This window comes from Echiichthys vipera, assembly GCF_963691815.1.
Source record: "Echiichthys vipera genome assembly, chromosome: 16".
Lineage (NCBI taxonomy): Eukaryota > Metazoa > Chordata > Actinopteri > Perciformes > Trachinidae > Echiichthys > Echiichthys vipera.
The window spans coordinates 6274188-6294882 of record NC_139841.1 but is presented as its reverse complement, the minus strand read 5'-3'; the positions used below and the strand labels follow the sequence as shown (position 1 = coordinate 6294882).

Sequence of the window (20695 nt, the reverse complement as noted above, 5' to 3'; positions counted from 1 at the left end):
CCTGTGAGTCTCCAGTGAGCCGATAACAACTGAACAGGCACACTTCTATTGTCCTGGTATTAGCCATTACTTACACACACAAACACGCACACACACGCGCAGGCACACGTCTTATTGTCCCGCTGAAAGCCTTTAGTCACACTGCACGTACACACACACCACACACACTTACATAAAGGCGGTCATGTTCACAGACTTTTGGAGGGTTTTTGGACATGTGCGACTGGAAACATTAGGGTGTGTGTGTGTGTGTGTGTGTGTGTGTGTGTGTGTGTGTGTGTGTGTGGGGAGGGGGGGCGTCCATTGTTTCCACCAGGACGACCCCAAAATAACCTCTTTTGTGTGTGTGCGCGTGTGTGACAGGGTCTACACAGTAGGGAACTGCTGCAGCCCTGAGAGGAATACACACGAGTGTGTGTGTGTGTGTGTGAGTATCACAGTGGGAGATGAGAGCTCCTTACACCCCTTGGATCAAAGGCCCAATAAGGACTACATCAAATCTGAAACACACACACACACACCCACCCACCCTCGGATTTCTCTCTTATTTTGTCCCTCTCTGGATGAGCGAGCACAGCATTGTTATGGATTTGAATTGCAGGGAAACTCACACACACACACACACACACAAACACACACACACACACACACACACACACACACACACACACACACACACACACACACACACACACACACACACACACACACACACACACACACACACACACACACACACACACACACACACACACACACACACACACACACACACACACACACACACACACACACACACACACACACACACACACACACACACACACACACACACACACTGTGAGGAGCAGGGGTTAGCGAGCACCCTGAGTGGGATGAATAGAAAGAGAGAGGGAGAGAGAGTTGCTCACCGCTGTGTCTTCTTCCTGTTGGTCTTCACAGTTTTCTCTTCACATGTTGTTTTTTTTAACGTCACATGATCCTCGATGAGAGGAGTGATTAGTGAAAACTAAAGGCCGATGACTCAGGATAAAAGGAGACTGATCTGCACTGGTGCTTAATGACTCAGCTGTCGAGTTCACATGCTGCTGAATTAGAAACAGAGGGAAATCCTCTGAAACATCAACATTATTTCAGCAGGTTTCCCCACAGCTGTGGAGGCACGGCGCCTCACCTGAAATAAAGAGCCCCTCCTTTGACTCACAAGAAAATATTACGCTCTTGTGAAATATTATATTAAGGTCATATAACCTCATGCAACATTGGCAGATCTGATCTCATCTCAAATGTTACTCTCATCCTTCCATCCCATGCAATAAAAACGCTTCAAAGAAGTTACTGTGAAATTAAAGCGTCAGGAAAAAAAGCAGTGATTTCAACGCATGTGATCATACAGAAGCTGCACGTGATGGAGAAAATTTAAATATTACTATATTTTTGAGCAAATCTATGATGACAATTACAATGTACTGGTGCTTTCTCAAAGTATTTACACAAGTTTTTTGATAAATGTTCAACAGTAATGTGGATTTAATGACTCAGTGGGTAAAGGAAAATGACAGAAGAGAGAACAGACTGGTGAGTTCTAAAAAAGGTTATTTCACTGTAATGCAGCCTTTAAAACCAGGAAAGTTCAACACTTATGTCATTACGATTTCCAAAATCTAAGACCATATCTTGTCTGATATCACATTATCGATATAATATGGCTATACTTCCCAGTGCCTACGATTTGACAACTGAATGATCTGAATAGTAGAGAGCAGCATGAGTGAAGATGATAAAACTGTTGTCTCGTTTGTAGTTCATGAATTCAGTTCATCCACATTTGTGTTTAGTTAAAGGTTAGTTTTGCACATTTTGCACTAAAATTCTCAATAAAATGAGAAAACACTTTTCATTCGTCAAGTATTTCATTCACACAGGAGTATATAAAAATTAGCTTAACTATGTGGTTATTTCATTTACGCTATTTATTTATTGAATTAGCAGAAAAGATGTAATTTCATGATATACTGTATATCATATCGTATGACATGACCTACATCGGGATAGGAGATGTTTGTCATATTGCCCAGCCCTAGATACAACAGAGTGTTCCTATAGAAAGTCATAGATACAAGTTTACTCCATTTGTACTTCTCTATAAAGTGATGTCATGACAGTATAATTAGAAAGAGCGAGAGAACTAGAGTCTTGAGTTTGCTTCACGATGACTACATCCTTTTACATTTTTAAAGACACTGGTGCTGTGCAGAAATGTAACCATTGTTGGTTTTTAGAATAGATGGCGGCACAAGTATAAGATATATACACAGATTTTAAAAAAATGATTGTGTTCTGATATTTTGTCCGCTGAGTGTTCGTTTCTCAGTCCATTTTTTTAGAGCTCAGGAGCACCCTCCCCCTATATTTCCATATTATATCCTGGTGCTTTTTATAATGAGATTGCTAAGGGCCAGCTGTCATTTGGAAAAAGGCCCAGTGGCTGGCTCTGATAAATGGATTACAGATGGCATCCATCCCCGGGCCAGACTGGGCCAGTAGATAACAGAATTAGAGATAGACTCCCAACTAGAATCACTAAAAAGTTGAGATTTACAGCGAGGAAGAGAACGTAAAGAGAGGGAGGGAGAGATGGAAGGGCTATCTGCAAGGTTTGAGGACATTCAGTCAAATATAAACCAAAACCTTTTTACAAGACAGGGCTGGGAAGATCAATTCATTGTACAACTTTGGTTTAAACCTTAAACTGTTATAATTATTCTCTTCTTGGTGTCTTTTCAGAGTACAATGTGTTTATGCACTGGTGTTTTCACTCCCAACAGCCAATAAACAGTACCAGGAATGTATGGTAAGGATTTCCTCTTGTCTTTTCTTAGCTGACATATCCGGCTTTACTCCAGCCTTCTTCAGAGCTGCTGTTTTCTTCCGGGTATGACGTGTTTTATGAAAACACCTGAACGTGCCGGGACAATTCAAAATGAAGTAAAGATAACAGCAGCTCTGAGGAAGGCTGGAGTACAGCCCAAACTGTCAGCTAAGAAAAGGTAAGAGGACATCCCTACCATATAACTAACTTGTCTGACAAGAAGAAACTTTAACTTTCAAAATGGATAAAGAAGACATTAGGAATACAATCGATCTAGTACCAGGAATGTTCTGCCACACCTTCTGAAGCCTGATTGGATGGGTCATCCTTATTTACGAGATACTGGTGTTGGCTTCTGATGTTCAAAATGAATACACATGGCTGCTGTTCTGGAAACATCTTCAGACTGCACCAAATTCAGTTGCACAGTTAAACGGAGAAGCAGACTGTGCAGCTGCAGAAACATATTTGGTTTGGAATCTCCAACACCACTTTCGTAAAGTTATTGATACATTTCAGAGGGCGAAGAGGTGATATTATCACGTTATCATTGACTGACTGGTCCTGCATCAATCTGTTCATTCTCTGGAGGTTTTCTGGACCAAAGTCCTGCACTGAGCTTATCTGTGCATGATCACCAAGTTTGATTTACACTTCATTTAAAAAACACAACTTATAATGAAGTATTTCATTTCAAATCAAACCTGTAGGCTGTATATTTAAAGCTGGACGGCTTGACTGCTCCCCGAGAGTGAAGCCAAACATCTGGATTGCCCCCTGGTCATAAGTTCTGTCCCCCTCCATATAAGCAGCATGGGCCAAACTAAACACTAAAAGTACACAAATGTTTTTTCCCCAAAAGATTATACTGTCATTTTATGTCAATCTGATCAAGGTGATGTTTGTTCAAGTGTTTATTTTTCTGATAAGTTTGGTGTCAGTTAGTGATTTGATGTGACCCTAAAAAGGGTTGAAACATCATGACAGCTGTGACTAACTCAGCGGGTGTATGGATGTGACTGATACCGGGGCTCCACTGCCCAATCACTACTGTGCTGACTGATAACTGACAACATTGCAGCGCCCGTATCTGGGATGTTTTGGTGTTTTTTTTCCTTTAGTTTGGATCCCTTTGAAGCAGGTCACATAGTCATTAAAGGCTTTGATCCACCTTTTCAGCTTTTTACAATTGTAAATTTGTAATTGAGTAACTTGAGTAACTTGAGTAATTGTTTCAGCCCTACATCCATGATCTCTCAAATGTCAAAGACAAATTTCTCCTGAGGGAGACAATAAAGGCTTATCTTATCTTAACCAGAGTCTTATTCTCAATACTGTTTCCATTCGGATTATGGGTAATGCCAATGATGATAACCCCTAGAAAGAAATAAAAGCCTTTCGGGACATCTATGTTTGCTACCTCAGCTGAAACACTCAAAATGTACCAACTAATAAAGGATAAAGTAAAATAAAACTAAAACTAAAATGACGCTGTGGTGCAGCCATAAAAAAAATCATCTAAGACCTTTTGAAGACTTGCAGAAGCCCTGAACTTTCATCATTTGAGAGCTGTGAGCTTTTCTGGGGACAGTGGCCAGGTAGCATCACTTCCTGTCAGTGCATTCCTGCTGCTTCTCGGCCCGTGTGGACGGACTGATTGATTTTTGAAGCCTATCGATCTGCTTCCTTCACAACCGGCAGATCTATTATAATGACATTGTATCTAAATCCTATTTGTTGGCCAACCTGCTCCCAAACATAACCCAATAAACTAAAGAGGGATGGACGGGCTCGCCTCAGCTCCGCTAAATCTTCATAAAAACCGCCGACGGATCGGGATAAAAAGGCTTTCTGCCTGAAATGACATTATCCATAAAGGAAGGAATCTATTAAAAAAAAGGGGCAGGATGGTGTAATGCACCAACCTGTGGAGTTCATGCAATCATGGAAAAAATAGGGAGGAAAAACTGAAATGCTACTGAGCAGAAGAAGAACAGTTCAGTTAGAACTCTTTCACCTTTAAGAAAAAACTGAAACATCTTCATTAAAGCATTCCTTTTTGTATTGTATTACATTTATATTCTTGTGTTTGAATGCTCTTTCTTTAAATAGGTGAGAGGGCATGACATGAAAGAATGCATGGAAGTAAAAAGGACTGATGGCAAGGAGGAAACACAAAAAGACAGGCAAGGGAGAATAAGGGGAGGCAGGTGCAAATGAAGGATGGGGTAAAGAAGTAGGGATGAAGGAGGCAATGAGAGAAAAGGTGAAAAGGAAAGAACGGGCAAAAGAGAGAGCGGAAGAGAGAAAAGGCTAGCTGCCGGAGGGAAGTAACAGAAACTAAGAAGAACAAAGAGAAATGAAAGACAAAATAGAGGGAGATGATGACTAAGGACGACTGAAAAAAGAACAGAAGGAGATGGAAAGAAAGAAAAGAGCAGATTTTTTTGTTTGAAGAACAGTAATCTATCACACACACACACACACACACACACACACACACACACACACACACACACACACACACACACACACACACACACACACACACACACACACACACACACACACACACACACACACACACACACACACACACACACACACACACACACACACACACACACACACACACACACACACACACACACACACACACACACACACACCTTTACCAATTAACTTCAGGCTGAACAACTTGCTGTTCAGATGATAAAAGCTGTTCCCTACATTATGACTCCCTATACTCACTCTCAGGTGCAGAAATTGTCCAGTTTCTCTTCACACATGCAGCACACAACATGAGATTGGATTGCATGGTAGAGCGTGCAGAAGACAGGACATTAAGGTCTGTCACCATAACAAATTTTGCGGAACAAATTGTCCCAGAAATTATTGTGAGAAGAGATAATATTGCTGTTTTGAGACCATTTTCAACTGATATAATGATAACAGCATAATAATGCAATTTCACCCTTTCAGTCATGTGTAAATAGAACGAGGCTTTTCTTCTTCATGTATCGGATCGGTATCAGCCGATACGCTCAGCCCAGGTATCGGTATCGGATTGCATTTTAATATTAGTTTTATTTTTTCCGTACAAATACAGAATTTTCTTTTTAACTTTGTAAAGTTTATACATCATCCATCCATCTTCAACCACTTGTCCCTGTTGGGGTCGCGGGGGGGCTGGAGCCGATCCCAGCTGACATTGGGCGTGAGGCGGGGTCCAACCTGGACAGGACGCCAGTCTATCACAGGACACATAGAGACAAACAGAGACAGACAACCATTCACACTCACATTCACACCTACGGGTGATTTAGAGTCATCAATGAACCCAACACCTGCACGTCTTTGGACTGTGGGAGGAAGCTGGAGAACCCGGAGAAAACCCACGCAGACACGGGGAGAACATGCGAGCGCCACACAGAAGGGCCCCAGCAGGGATTCAAACCAGCAACCCCCTTGCTGTGATCCACCTTGTGAACTTTAACTTTACTGATACTGAAGTCCAGAGATGTTGAGATACCATTCCTTCCTTCCTGATATGTAGAGCTGTATTCTGTTTATTTTATTGTATCTATTTTTTGGTATTTTCACATTATATCCAATTTTTTCTATCACTTATATTTTTCTTTAGTTTTTTTTTAAAACTCTGATCTGCTGTAACGCGTACATTTCCCCGTTGTGGGATCAATAAAGTTAATGTTGTTGCCCAGCCCTACATTATGACTACCTACCTATACTCACCTATGCACACCTCAACAATCAGCTATAACAAGGACTCACAGTATGCTAAAATAGTCCATGCAGTATCATTGTATGTGTATGAAAAATACCTAATAATGCATCTATAATTATGCATTTACGTATAAATTAACTGATATACAGTATGATCAAAAATCTACATGTCTTGTTTCTAGTAACCCTGGATGTCAAACCAGCAGCCTACCGAACCCTCCCCTCCTAAGCTGCAGCCCGACCATCTTCCCATGATGCACCTGGACTCTGCCTCCATTGGTAATCAATGGGACTTGGTAAAACCTGATCACAAGGGACTGAGAGAGGGGATCAATACCAGCAGGAAACAGTTGTGAGAACCGAGGAGGGAGGAAGAAAAGTGAACGACAGGCAGTAAAATGCTGTGAGAAAAGATTTAGGCAAAAAGGCAAAAAATAAAAAATAATATACAAGAACTGAAAAACAAGCAGACAAACAGAAACGTAACTCTGAAGGAAGCCTCAAGCAAAGCCGTTAAATGTCTCTGGATGAAGAAAGAAGTCCCATAAAACAAAAGAGTGCTGGAGTTGTGGGAGGAGGGGGAGAGTCGGGCTAAACATTGTCCTTACAGCAAATGTCAGGAGACAGAAAATCTGGGGAAATAATTGAAAAACACAATTAAGTTGATAGAGAAAAAAGATTTGAGTCCTGAAATGGTGGCTGCCCTTCCAAACGGCCCGAGTCCATCTGAAGGTTAAGTGTATTTTACTGTCTTAAGACACAGACAGGGGAGCTATCTGCGCTCGCTGGAACATAGCGCTTCAATTAGACGGTGTGGGAGGGGGAGGGGGGGTCAGGGGCCGTCCATGAGAGGTACCGCAAATAAACTGGATACAAGTTTGTGAGGAGACCACACAAAAGCAAAACGGCTGGCTTTACCAGTCCTATAAGTGCACATTCTGTTGATTTTACAGTCATCGTGCAAAATACCCTTTGACAATCAAAGTTTCGCTTGTAGGTCTCATCTGTTCTAGAAACATCATGATCCAATCAATCCAACTAGCTAAACAACAACGCCATGTAAGTGCCAATGCCGTGAAAATCTAGTTACAAATGTGAGAATCTTTTACGCTTGTATTCCAACTGTTGTTGCGTCTTCTTTCTGATTCATTTAGTGCTATTTTTATTTTTCCCATGTGATAAGTCAGAACTTTCAATCCAATGGAATCACAACAATCTGTGGATTCACTCTCAAAAGGAAAAGTTAAAGGTTGAATATGTTGTAGAGTCTTTACTTAAAGCTTTATTTAAGAAAACGTATACACACACAGGGCATTTTGAGGGGTACAGAATGAAAGTATTGCTTTTCCAAAAAAAATATTTGGTTGAAAAGTTAAAAATTCGACTTACTATCTTGTACTTTTGACTCAGTATATCATCATTTGGACTGAGCTTCATCATTGTGACTCATGAATCATTCTAACATTTCATTTATTTATTCCCTTGCCTTACCGCACAGGCTTCAATAGTAGTGACGCAGGACAGATGCACTTTTTCTACATCCAGCCCCTAATCACATTAACTTGCTCCACTTCATAATTCAGTGCTACTGTATGGAGGCTTAAATTGGTGATATTGAAAGCCTGAGGTCTTATTTTTCTATCCTCTCTTATTAATTATGTGTTTGTTGTGCAGTTTAATTTTCAATCCGACAGGTTTTTAATACAACCAATATTTTCATCACTGTGCAGCTGTCAGATTAACGCTGTTAATGGAGAGGTCTGAAAAATGGCTTTGGATGTTAATTTCCCTAATGCAGAGACAGTGAACAGCCTCCATTACACCACCTCTTCATAAAGAAGGAATTATTTTTATTAAACCCACCACGGCGTCTTGAACACAGATGAATCAGAGCGGTCTGACAGAATTAGATTCACACTCTGCCAAATGAAAAGGCAGAGGGAGAAGAAAATAATCTTCCCATCACAGAGGAAAACAGCGGAGGGCTACAGAAGATGATAAGGGACAATCACAACTCACAGAACAACAAACATTTTTATATAAATCCAACAGGGTCAAGTTATCATGGCAATCATGGGAAAGGTAGATCATTTTGAGATGTTCGAAAGCTGACTAATATGTCAATTCAATGGGTACATTTTTGTAGTAGTGTGTGGTAAGTGGCAGGTAGGTGGTCTTAGTGGATAGTTGGATGTACAAAGCTAGACTTCTTTGTATCACATGCTCATGCAGGACTACACGGCAAAGCAATGCACACTCCTGCCACTGCAAACAATGCATTTGTATTCAAAACAATCTGATTTAAAAGTTTTTATGGGTACGGCTGCAACTAGAGATTATTGTCATTGGCGATTAATCTGTGGGTGAGATTATTTGATCCATAAAATGTCAGAAAATGGAAAAAAATCAGTTTTTCCCAAAGCCGAAGATGAAATCCTCAAATGTCTTGTTTTATCCACAACTCAATGCTCAGTTGACTTTCACAGAGGAGGAAAGAAACCAAAAAGTATTCACTTTTAAGAAGCTGGAATAAGAGAATTTTGATTCTTTTTTTATCTTCAAAAATGACTTGACTGATAATAAATCGATTATCAAAATAGTTGGTGATTTATTAAATAGTTGACCTCCAGAGTAATGGATCCACTTCTGTAGATATTTCATATAACAGTGGCTGACAAGAACGTAGCGCCTCCAAAGCGTTCTGGAACTCTCTGCTGGGATAAATTGCTTTATTTGACAAACAGCCTGATTGATGTAACACCAACGATTCGTTGGGCACACATGAGCATAAGTAGATTTCAGGAAACAACATTCCCAACCTCTTTACATTTAATTATGATGCCATTAAATGTGGCTCCTTAGTCACCATCATACTGAGAGTATTTACTAATCAGCTGTTGAAGACCAGAACGGCAGAGAGATACTGTAACCAAATCACCTGTAAACAACATCAGTAATTATGATGACCAAAGACATAAACTGTTAAATGTAGATGTGAAGTATAATCTCAGGTCAAACATAATTCATATACTGCCTATACATGCAGAAATGGGAGATCTGTCTATCCCCCGCTTGAAGATGAGAGGCTCTATTAGGTCTTTTTTGGTGCAAATATTTCTAAAAATGGTTAAGATCCCAATAAGATTAGAAATCAGGACTGATTTTTAAACATCATCCAATTGTATATTTTTGATAATGTTTTGTGATTTCAAAATATTTTTCCAGACAAATAGAAATATTAGAAACATAACCTTATGGAAAAGAAAAGGAAAGAAAATAAATGCAAGATACAGCCCAACCACAACAGGATATTTAGGAACTGCACACATTTATGAAGAAAGCCAGATTCCAGGAAGAGCCTTAAAATTACCTAGGAACACATGGCTAATACAATAATGGCATTTTTTCCCCCTTTAACAGGAAAACTGCATATATCTACTGGGCTACATTATATCACTTTTAGGGATTACCTGAAAACTATTTGCATAAGAAATTCAAATTTGCCAGCATTTGTTGAAAAATGTATCTATCTAACTATCAGATACAGGATGATGAATGTGTTGAAATCTATCGCTAAAAGCCATGGCCTCAAAATAAAGAGGTAGAATGTCCATGTCCATGTAAAGCAGCTTAATAACAATGAAGATGATAATGTATGACAGAATATAATTCATAAAATATTTAAATAAACGCAGGGTATAGGGGTAAACGGAATATACCAGCAAAAGCTGGTATATTCCGTTTACGGCATGCTTTAAAAATAATTGTATATTTTCTTTGCTCACCAGTTACAATTTGCATAATTTTTACAGCAGGGACCTAGTTTATTAAGTAGGAGATCACTAGAAATAGGGCGGAATTTAACCTACATAGCAAAAGAGTATTTCACAAACTGTGTGTGTCCAGAGGAACAAAATACATTGCGGCTGAAGTGAAAAATACTAGCATCAAACCCTGTATACATTTTGAAGGATTCTGTTATTTTCCAGTGTTGAAAAGCTTCAAAAGCATGTGAAGACTTGCATGTGAGTAGCCTTCGTTCTGATAATTCAAGCCTATTCTTCTGTGACCTCAGATCAGACCGGGGACTTCTAGGTATTTACACTCAAATCACAGGATCAGCCAAATGCTGCTCCATGGAATTTAATGCCATGGGATTTGGAATCAGTTTGTGCAGTGATTAGATACCCTGTCAATGTGCAAAGTTTAAGCCTACTCAAGAGTTATTATTAACATCTAATCATTTCCCGCATGGGTGTCTTGAGGCTTCAGTGATGCTGTAGCCTGCATGTCCCCAGATCAGGATATAAACACCAGGGGACTTACTAACCGCCACTGAGTCAACAGCGTTCCACTGGGCCTGCTTCATTGTATCCTGCAGTATCTTTCCCTGAAAGTAGAGCTAAGAGCCAGAATGGAGTCAATAAGTTACTGCGCTTCAGGGATGAATAGAGTCGTTGATGAGTACCTGGGCATATGCAAACATAACGGTGTGTGCATCGAAGAGAAGGACTCCAAGGATGCTGCAGATGCAACCAAGCTGTCTCACATTGAGACCATACTACAACAACATTTTCACGAGGGCTAACTTGATTCAAAACTCTGTACTTTCAGATGTTTAGACTTTCCGGTGTTAGCTTTGAAAAGAATGATACAGGTATTTTGATATGACTATGACCCTGCCCATGTTAAAGGTTAATTACGCCTTGTCTCTCATTTCTGCCTTATGAAACAGTAAGTAAATGTTAAATGTTGATTTTGCTAAATGCTAGATCCTTAGCCATGAATAGATCTGTCACTCTGTCACTCTGATTTCATCATTTGCTCCAGTATGATTACAAAATTTTGAACTAACATTCCCTCCACAGATACCTTGAACGATGCAATCTTTGATGAAAACCCAGAGGAGATAGTGATTGTCAAGGATATTGAGCTGTTTCCTGTCTGTGAACATCACCTATGGCCTCACTCTGGCAAGGTAAATATTCAGCATACCCAAAATAAAGTATTAACAAGAAAATCCTAAACTGACAATTGATAAGATTTACTGGCTTGTATACATTTCTTAATATATACACACAGAGATCCCATAAATGTGATTGTTAAAGAATTGAGACCAGGATATTAACCAAGCAGGACATTTTATGGTTAAACTAGAAGTATGGCTTTACTGTGGTGTGCCTCCGCCAACCAGCCAAGCTGCAGTTTACATCAAAAAATGCTTGCCTCTGACCAACTAATCAACCAGCTTACTGGGAGACATGGGGCCTAGCTGTTACTGCAGTATTTAATGGGACTTTTCAGAACGTTTACATTTATTTAAATCAAAATCACGTTAATGCCCAAATGCAAAATGTTTTAGTGTTAACATTGTGCCGTTTATGCGTACCTCTCTTTCTTCTCCTTACTTTAAAAAAAACAATATTATGTTGCTTATCAGTTTGGTCGAGGAGAAGGGAACCATTTTTCATTTAAAATGCCATGAAACAGAACTTTAAAAGTGAGTTGTTTCTCTGTCGGATTTCTGAGAAATGAAGGAGAAATAAAAAAAATAAAGCTTGATGACGGATGTATAGTTTGTTCTGAAGTACTGAATCAATTGGAGATGTCTGACAGTTAATCCGACCTGATTAGACACAACAAGAAGATCTCTGCGGTGAAAAGACAAATGACCTGAGAACGTCTGAACTCAACATTTTCCTGAAGTGAGTCCCTGCTGACACTAAGGTGGAGGAAACCCAAAGAAGGCAGCGGTGGCGAATAGTGTGAATCTAAACGTAATGGACTTACAATGGTGAAGAAGAGACCGGAACATTGATGGAGGTTTACTTTACCTAAAAACTAGCCCTTCAGTTCATTGAATCCCTGCAGGCCTCTGATTGCAGCAGAACCACAGACTGTAGAATAAAAATGGACGTAGCTTCTAGTTGAGCTTCAGAATGGTGGGAAAAAAACGTCAGTTTCCCTCTTTAGCATTTAGTTTAGTGTGGCGTCATACAAACAATGATATAAACAGCGGCTTGGCGCTCCTCCCAGCTATGCCCTGGTTTTTGACCACTGTGATGGCGACTTCCAAAATTCCAATTTCCTGGCTTCAAAAGGGGTAGTCCACCAACCAATGGGCGATGTCACCATAGCTACGTCCATCTCTCATATGCAGTCTATGAGCAGGATACACATGTTGATTTGAGTAGTCTGACATCAACTCCTAGGTGCTAAAAAATAAGCACACACTGGTGACAGTGGTGGATCCTTGATTGTGATCGGCAGGGCATCCTTTGCAATTTTATTTATAGCAAGTCACATCATGACCACAGTGAGACCTGGAAAAGCCTCAGTCATCAGGGGAATCACCAATTTGGCCGATGATGAAGGGTAGGTCGGTCAGACAACAGTATTGGTCCTACAGTCGGACAGCCAATCAGCATGGAATATAGTCAGTTAGTAATCAGACAGCCAATCAGCATGGAATATAGTCAGTTAGTAATCAGACAGCCAATCAGCATGGAATATAGTCAGTTAGTAATCAGACAGCAAATCTGGCATTCAGTCAGTGATCAAAACATCCAGTCAGTAAACCAGTCATTTCCATCCGTCTCCATGACTCCATGCACGTCAGTGTTCAGACCATGAGCAGGCTGCCAGTCTGTAACACACACACTACCCCAAGGCCAACGCTTTATCTTTGTGACACATTCATAAACCCTGACACACAGATACACACGGACAATCACACACATTCTGCCCATCCCCCTTCATGTGCACATTATCACACTGTCCACTCAACCATGAGACAGGTGTGTGTGTGTGTGTGTGTGCGTGTGCGTGCGCGTGTGCGTGTGTGTGTGTGTGTGTGTGCGTGTGTGTGTGAAAGAGAGAGAGAGAGAGACAGAGAGAGAGAGAGAGACAAACAGACAGACAGAGAGAATGTGGTTGTCATACTGTGATCGAATGTTAAGGTCAGAACTTTTTTTCTGGTGACCCACTTTTTTAAAATGACAAACCATCGTGACCCAAGTCACAACAAGCCTCATCTATAAATTGTGAGAACAGCTAATTTGTGCAATGCACACACACACGCACCTCTCTTAATAGGTGCACTGAAACACTGAAACACTGAAACCAGCAGGGACAGCTGCTCTGCTCTCTGCTATTTTTCACATTTTATAGTATGTAATAAATATTTTACTTGCCTGCAACAATAATAATAATAATAATAATAGTAATAATTAACAACAGTTATTGGTTTAGGAAAGCAGCCCTTAGAGTACCTTTGCAGTGTCCTAATAATAATAATAACAATAAATCTGACTGAAGAACCGCACGTGGACACAAGAAAAACCTTTTCAAAGCAATTTGATGAGTTGTATCTCACGTGGTGTGTTCATGTAAAGTTAACACGTCATCCCCTCTCTGCAGGTAAGAGTTTTATATTGTGAAGTGAGGAAGAATGACAGTAAAGTATTTTGTGTGAAAGTGTTAATTTTGTGTGAAGTGTGAATTTGCTAGAAATGTCAGAATACGGGCGCAATACAAATATAGGGGCGGCAGGTTTGACTACGGAGAAATGAAAGACGGCTCACATGACTGCAGAGGGCATTCATAGTTGCCGAAGTACTTGCCTTCAATGGCAAAGGGGCTGGTGGAATTTCTTGCTGCTCTATTTAGCATTTTATAGAGTCAAACTAAGAGCTAACGTTAGCAGTGACTGACTATCCAGTAGCTTACTGCAACGTGCACATGGTGAGATGGGAGTTTGTAAAAAAAAAATGTTTTTTGAAAGTTATAAATCGATTAGGAAATCTTAGAAGATAAGAATCGCAATTTCTTTTTTGACATGAATTGAATGACTAGTGCTTTTTTACTTCCCATTTGCCACTTTGTTGTTTACCGCCTGATTTATTTAGAGGTTATTTCTGAATGTCACGGCCTCTGGGGATGACTGGTCTAGGTTATGTTTATTTGGGATCAACATTAGAGATAATGATCACACTGAATACTTTACTATAGCATAATATGCTACACCTTATTTTACAATACTATAACATAATATAATACATCTTATTTTACAATACTATAACATAATATAATACATCTTATTTTACAATACTATAACATAATATAATACATCTTATTTTACAATACTATAACATAATATAATACATCTTATTTTACAATACTATAACATAATATAATACATCTTATTTTACAATACTATAACATAATATAATACATCTTATTTTACAATACTATAACATTTTAGTAATTCACCCTACTTTACAATGCTATATTATAACATAGTATACTACACCCAACAGTACAATACTATAACTCATTATATACTTCACCTTATTTTACAATACCACTTCATACCATATACTACACCTTGGTTTATCATAGTATAACATTATACTACACCTTTATATGTCTATTCTGTACTATAAAATTCTTCACCCTACTTTACAATACTATATTATAATATAGTATACTACACCCAACTGTACAATACTATAGCATATTATATACTACACCCTACTGTACAATACTATAACACATTATATACTCCACCTTATTTTACAATACCACTTCATACCATATACTACACCTTGGTTTATCATAGTATAACATATTATACTACACCTTTATATGCCATTCTTTACCATTTACCTTACTCTACCATACTATACTGTAACTAATTATACTATACCTTACTACTGTACATTATACTGTACCATACTATAATAGTAAATACCATATTACACTACACCTTTCTATACCATACACTATACCTGTATACCAAACCATACTGTTCCATACTGCACCATACTACACCGTACTGTAGTATACTACATTATACCATACTTTAGCCTACTGTCCTGTATTACTATCTTAGATATTGCTGTTTGTGTACATTCCTGTACATTAATAACATTTGGACAATAACTTCACTCTTCTGTCTTTAATTTAATAAAATAATAATATTCCCAAATACCAGCTGGGTCCCTCACTGTGGAAAACAGAGGAGACACAATCATCAGAAACAATCAGAGCGTTCCAAGTTGCAGCTCTGACCATTTATCTCTCCATGAGTTCAATCTGTTCTGAGGAGAAATGTGATCTGACCCAAACGACCTCCAGGCTCTGATATTAGATTAGCAAGGGAGGCTAGCGTTTCAGCTAACCAAATCACCACCGGGCTAATGACACCGTGAGGTGAGGGTCAGCCTGACCTTTGACCTCTGACCTCTATCTGTGCTGCTGTGGACCCCTCACAAGGGTACGACTTTCCCTCCCTCCCTCCTTCCTTCCTTCCTTCCTTCCTTCCTTCCTTCCTTCCTTCCTTCCTTCCTTCCTTCCTTCCTTCCTTCCTTCCTTCCTTCCTTCCTTCCTTCCTTCCTTCCTTCCTTCCTTCCTTCCTTCCTTCCTTCCTTCCTTCCTTCCTTCCTTCCTTCCTTCCTTCCTTCCTTCCTTCCTTCCTCCCAACAAACAGGATGAGGAACTGATGTGCAATAGAAAAATAATACTATTAGAGTCTCTATGGCTTCTTTCTGCTGCATGTTGTCGGCTGGAAGGAATCAGATCATAATGTCTGCAGGGCCCTGAATCCTGAAGGAGACAAAATGCCTGCCTGCACAGAGAAAATGTATGTGTGTGTGTGTGTGTGTGTGTGTGTGTGTGTGTATGTGTGTGTGGTGGGTGTCCAGCAGGGACCTTTGACCTCCCTGAGGTCACTCTCTCCATCAAAGGCAGAGATGAGGTACTCACTCTACTCTCTACATGGGTATGATTCAGTTTCAATGCAGCTGCAGATATTCCGTGTTGAACTGAATTTACCAATGTTCTTACGGCTGGAACAACGGTCCAAAAGGCAAGAAGACAACACAAACAACAACAAAACAAAGATATCCAACCGACAATATTATAGAACAGAGAAAAATTTAAAATCCTCACATGTGAAAAGCTGGGACCAGAGAATGGTTGATATATCCACTTAATCAACAACTTCAAAGTTGAATATGTAGACTCTTTATTAAAAGCTATATTTAAAAATAATAATAATAAACCCACGGGACGTTTTGAGGGGTACAGAATGAAAATATTGCTCTTCCATAAAAAAATTAATTCAGTCTAAATTAATATTTTAACAGTTTTTTGACGGGTCTGACAATGACTTTCTGTCCTGTTCTGTTTCCATGGTTGCAGCCACTAGCATTGCACGTTGCCAGGGTTGACTGTTGTTGGGTGCAGCTACTGTAGGCTTGCACTGGGTGAAATGGAGTTTGCCAATCCTGCAGCTGCTTCGGAGCCTCAGTGAAGGGGGCGTTATTTGTCCCAGCAGCTGAGTGAGCGGAGACGGGCAAAAACCAGAGTCACTATAGGCGGAGCATTCACTCCATGGACTGAGATAAAGGAGAGAAACGGCATTAAAACGCACGCCCAAATGGCTACGGTTCTCCTTGATCGCTAACATCACTTCCATCTTTATTTAGCTGGAACGGCTAATGCTAACGGCTAACGCTAACTGTCAGTCAAACTCCGCTGTAATCCTGGTTTTTATGGTGTGATTAGGAGGGGATGGGTTCAAACTGGCTCAAACAGACTCAGGTCTCCCGTAGGCTACTGGGCCGGGTCTGACCAACCTGGCAACCCAACTGCTGGAATTATTTTTTGTTGTCGCCACTACAATCTTGGGACTCTCTAAGTCGGTGTTCTGCTCATTCTCCATATTCAACCTTTAATTGATCGTAAAAAAAATAAATGTTAATTTCTGTTCTAATTTAGTCAGCACCAGTGATAATATATGAATAAAGCTTTAGTTCTTTGTGTGAATTCATGTGATCAACAGAGGGATGTATCCAAATTAGTAACCCGCCACATGCTGACACATTTCAACTAAATACAGAGTTAGTGATCACCAGTTGGCTGTTGAAATAAATCGTCAGAAAAATCACTGTTAAACACAGAAAATGAAACTGAGGAAGTGAATAAAGGAATGTATTTTCTGAAAGAACGCCCAATATTTAAAATGAATAGAACTGACATTAATGAAAACTTGACACCAAAAGGTCCAGTGTTTACTAACCCATATTAAGAGCTCATCCTGACTCTGGGAAACTGTTTATGTGGTTCAACTGATGGGAGAAGCTAGAACTGCTTGTCCTCAAGGGCGTAACAGTACCTGTATTTGTTGTGAATGGTTTGGTGCAGGACAGTCAATTGGGTACATCCTATACATGAGATAATTAATGTAGAATTAGCTAACAATGCATTGATGTTTATCCTTATGTTGATTCAATGACAAGCGATGTGAAGTGAAAAGAGATGCATATTGCCGCCTAAGATGTGCCTTTGATTTGAAATTCCAACTTTATATTTATTATTTTTATTAAAGAAAAATTGTTTTTTCATGTAAATCTCTGGAAGAGCTCAGTGATAAAAATGGTCTAATTATATTTTGGTGCTTTTGGCGAGTTGATAAATGTAAGTGATTGGTCGAATGGGTACATCATATCTTCTCATAAGGCCCCTGAATCGAACAGACTTTGTGATACAAATATCGTATTGTTATTAATATAAATATATATTATATTATATTTATATAATATATGTTTTCATAATATTTGACTGTTATAAAGCTGTTCTTTACACCCATTCAATTAGCATGATACAGGTTCATAAAGTCTGGATCTTAGCATGTACTGAACATAGATCCTTAAGTAAAAATAATTCAATTGTGTGGCTCTTCTATTGTTTCCAAATTGTTCCTTGACCAAATTGATCCGATTCCGTTGTTGAAACGAGTCGTTTCGCTGAGGTTGTGACGCTCAAACAAAAATTTACCAGTTTTAATGTCTCAGGTCTGGACCCAGGTAAAGGAAGCTCACAAGCACCCAGGCAGTTGCCTAGCAATGGAATTCAATGGAAAAGGTCTATTTATTCTATTATGTTCACTTACTGGATCACCAGGGCTATGGAGAGCTACTTTACTGTATATATAATCTAAATTATACATAATTATGGCCAATGACATGCCCATGGATGTTTTATTTATAAATGTATAAATCAAGTCTTATAAACAATAATCCACAGAATGGTCCTCCGTTGGTTGTTCTGATTCTTTCTCACTTAACAGTGTTACAGTTTACTACTTGTTTCATCACATTCACTGAACATCATTGGTGTTCTTCATGAATTCACTGTATGCATTACTCACTTTGTTTGTGTAGGTACATACATGTTTTTCCAGCCAAATGCCATGCCAATAGAGATTCAAATAGTGTGTGTGTGTGTGTGTGTGTGTGTGTGTGTGTGTGTGTGTGTGTGTGTGTGTGTGTGTGTGTGTGTGTGTGTGTGTGTGTGTGTGTGTGTGTGTGTGTGTGTGTGTGTGTGTGTGTGTGTGTAAGAGAGAGAGGGTGGGGGGAAGAGGGAGAGGAGGGTGCTATGGCACCTAATGACATCCCCTGATACTGCTAGGGACACAATTACAGCACACACACACACACCCACACACACCCACACACACACACACACACATACACACATACACACATTTGTGCATGTGTGTGCATGTGTGTGTGTGCGTGTGCGTGTGCGTGTGTGTGTGTGTGTGTGAGCTCTAGTCTGGGAGGTTTTGCAGCTGTGGCACAGAGCAACAGCTGCTGTCACCTGCACATACTGCTGAATGTGTGTGTTTAAATATATATACGTGTGTGTGTGTGTGTGTGTGTGTGTGTGTGACAGAAGACTGAGGTGATGAGTCTATCGCTGTGGTAACAGCCTGAAGCCAAGTGATTCTGTGGCTGTCGACATCTCTGTCTTTTTTCCTTTGTTTCCTCTTCCCCCTTTTCTCTTCTCCCTTCCTTCCCCTACTTTCTTCTACATTCCCCCCCTCCCCCTTTTCTCCTGTCCTCTTCTTTTTTTCATATTCTCCCATCCTTTTTCTTTCCTCATCTCTTTTTTGTTTCACTTCTCTCCTCGTGCCTCTCGACTTTTCTCTTCTTACTGAGAGGAGGAATAACTCTCACATACATACTGAATGACATTAGTAAACTGTTTACTCTACATCATTTTTAGAATGTTAAAAAGAAACTTCAATATATTATATTATTATATTATATAATATTTGACATTTTCTCCAAATGATTATGAAAATTGTTGTGCGTTACCTTTTTGTCGATTGCCCAACCACAACTGTCATCAGGTAAACACAGCGCTACTTTTGACAGTTTCATTTCAAACTGCAGAAAAAAATGAAAAAATGAAATCAACACTATTTGATATCATTGCAAAATGAATATGTTCGTATTAGGGACTGTTCACAGAAACAAGACATTTGAAGGTGTTTCCTTGCGCTCTCTAAATTTGTTTGAAAAAAATGTCACTATTTTTGACATTTCATAGGTTTAACCATTATTAGAATTATCCAAACACAAAACACAATAAATTAATACATAATGAGAATGAGCATTACACGCAGCCCTGACTGTCATAACCCTTTTACTGTAATAACAGGATTTCAGGATGATGTCGGGGACTGAAACAAAACATCTGGTATTTGTTATCTGCTTACTAAATAATTTTACTTTCTCAACAGATGGAGAGTGAAAGGAAAACCTCTCCTGAGACGGATATCAATGAGATGAAACTGTGTTGGATTACATGTCTGCATAATGAATCCAGTGTAGGAATGGCAGACTCTGCCTCTTCTAATTCATAGTGCATAATTTCCCTGTGAATCTCTTATGCTGAGCTAGGAAGCCTGTGAATATTCTCATTTGTCCAGGTCATCTTTATCCTTACAGCAATTTCAGTCCATCTGACCAGTCCCGTCCTGGTCCTGGTCCAGTCCCAGCCTGGTCCTGGTCCTGGTCTAGTCCCAGCCTGGTCAGATGCGTACATGAACTGATGAAGCCTCTTGGATGAGAGGTGAAACGTCTTCCTAGACAAACAACCAGTCCAGTTGCTTTTGACTGAAATTGCCTTGAGGATTATGCTGAGCTAGGCCATTTGAATCCAGTGTAGGAATGGCGGACTCTGCCTCTTCTAATAACAAGGAGGAATAATGACTGAATGTAAATA

The 20695-nt window shown here is 39.6% G+C and overlaps 1 protein-coding gene across 1 annotated transcript in view; it reads right to left on the bottom strand.

The window, feature by feature from the left end:
- The window catches only part of wdr7 (WD repeat domain 7), a 139591-nt gene that overhangs the window by 43435 nt on the left and 75461 nt on the right, over window positions 1–20695 (bottom strand). The window lies entirely within an intron of this gene.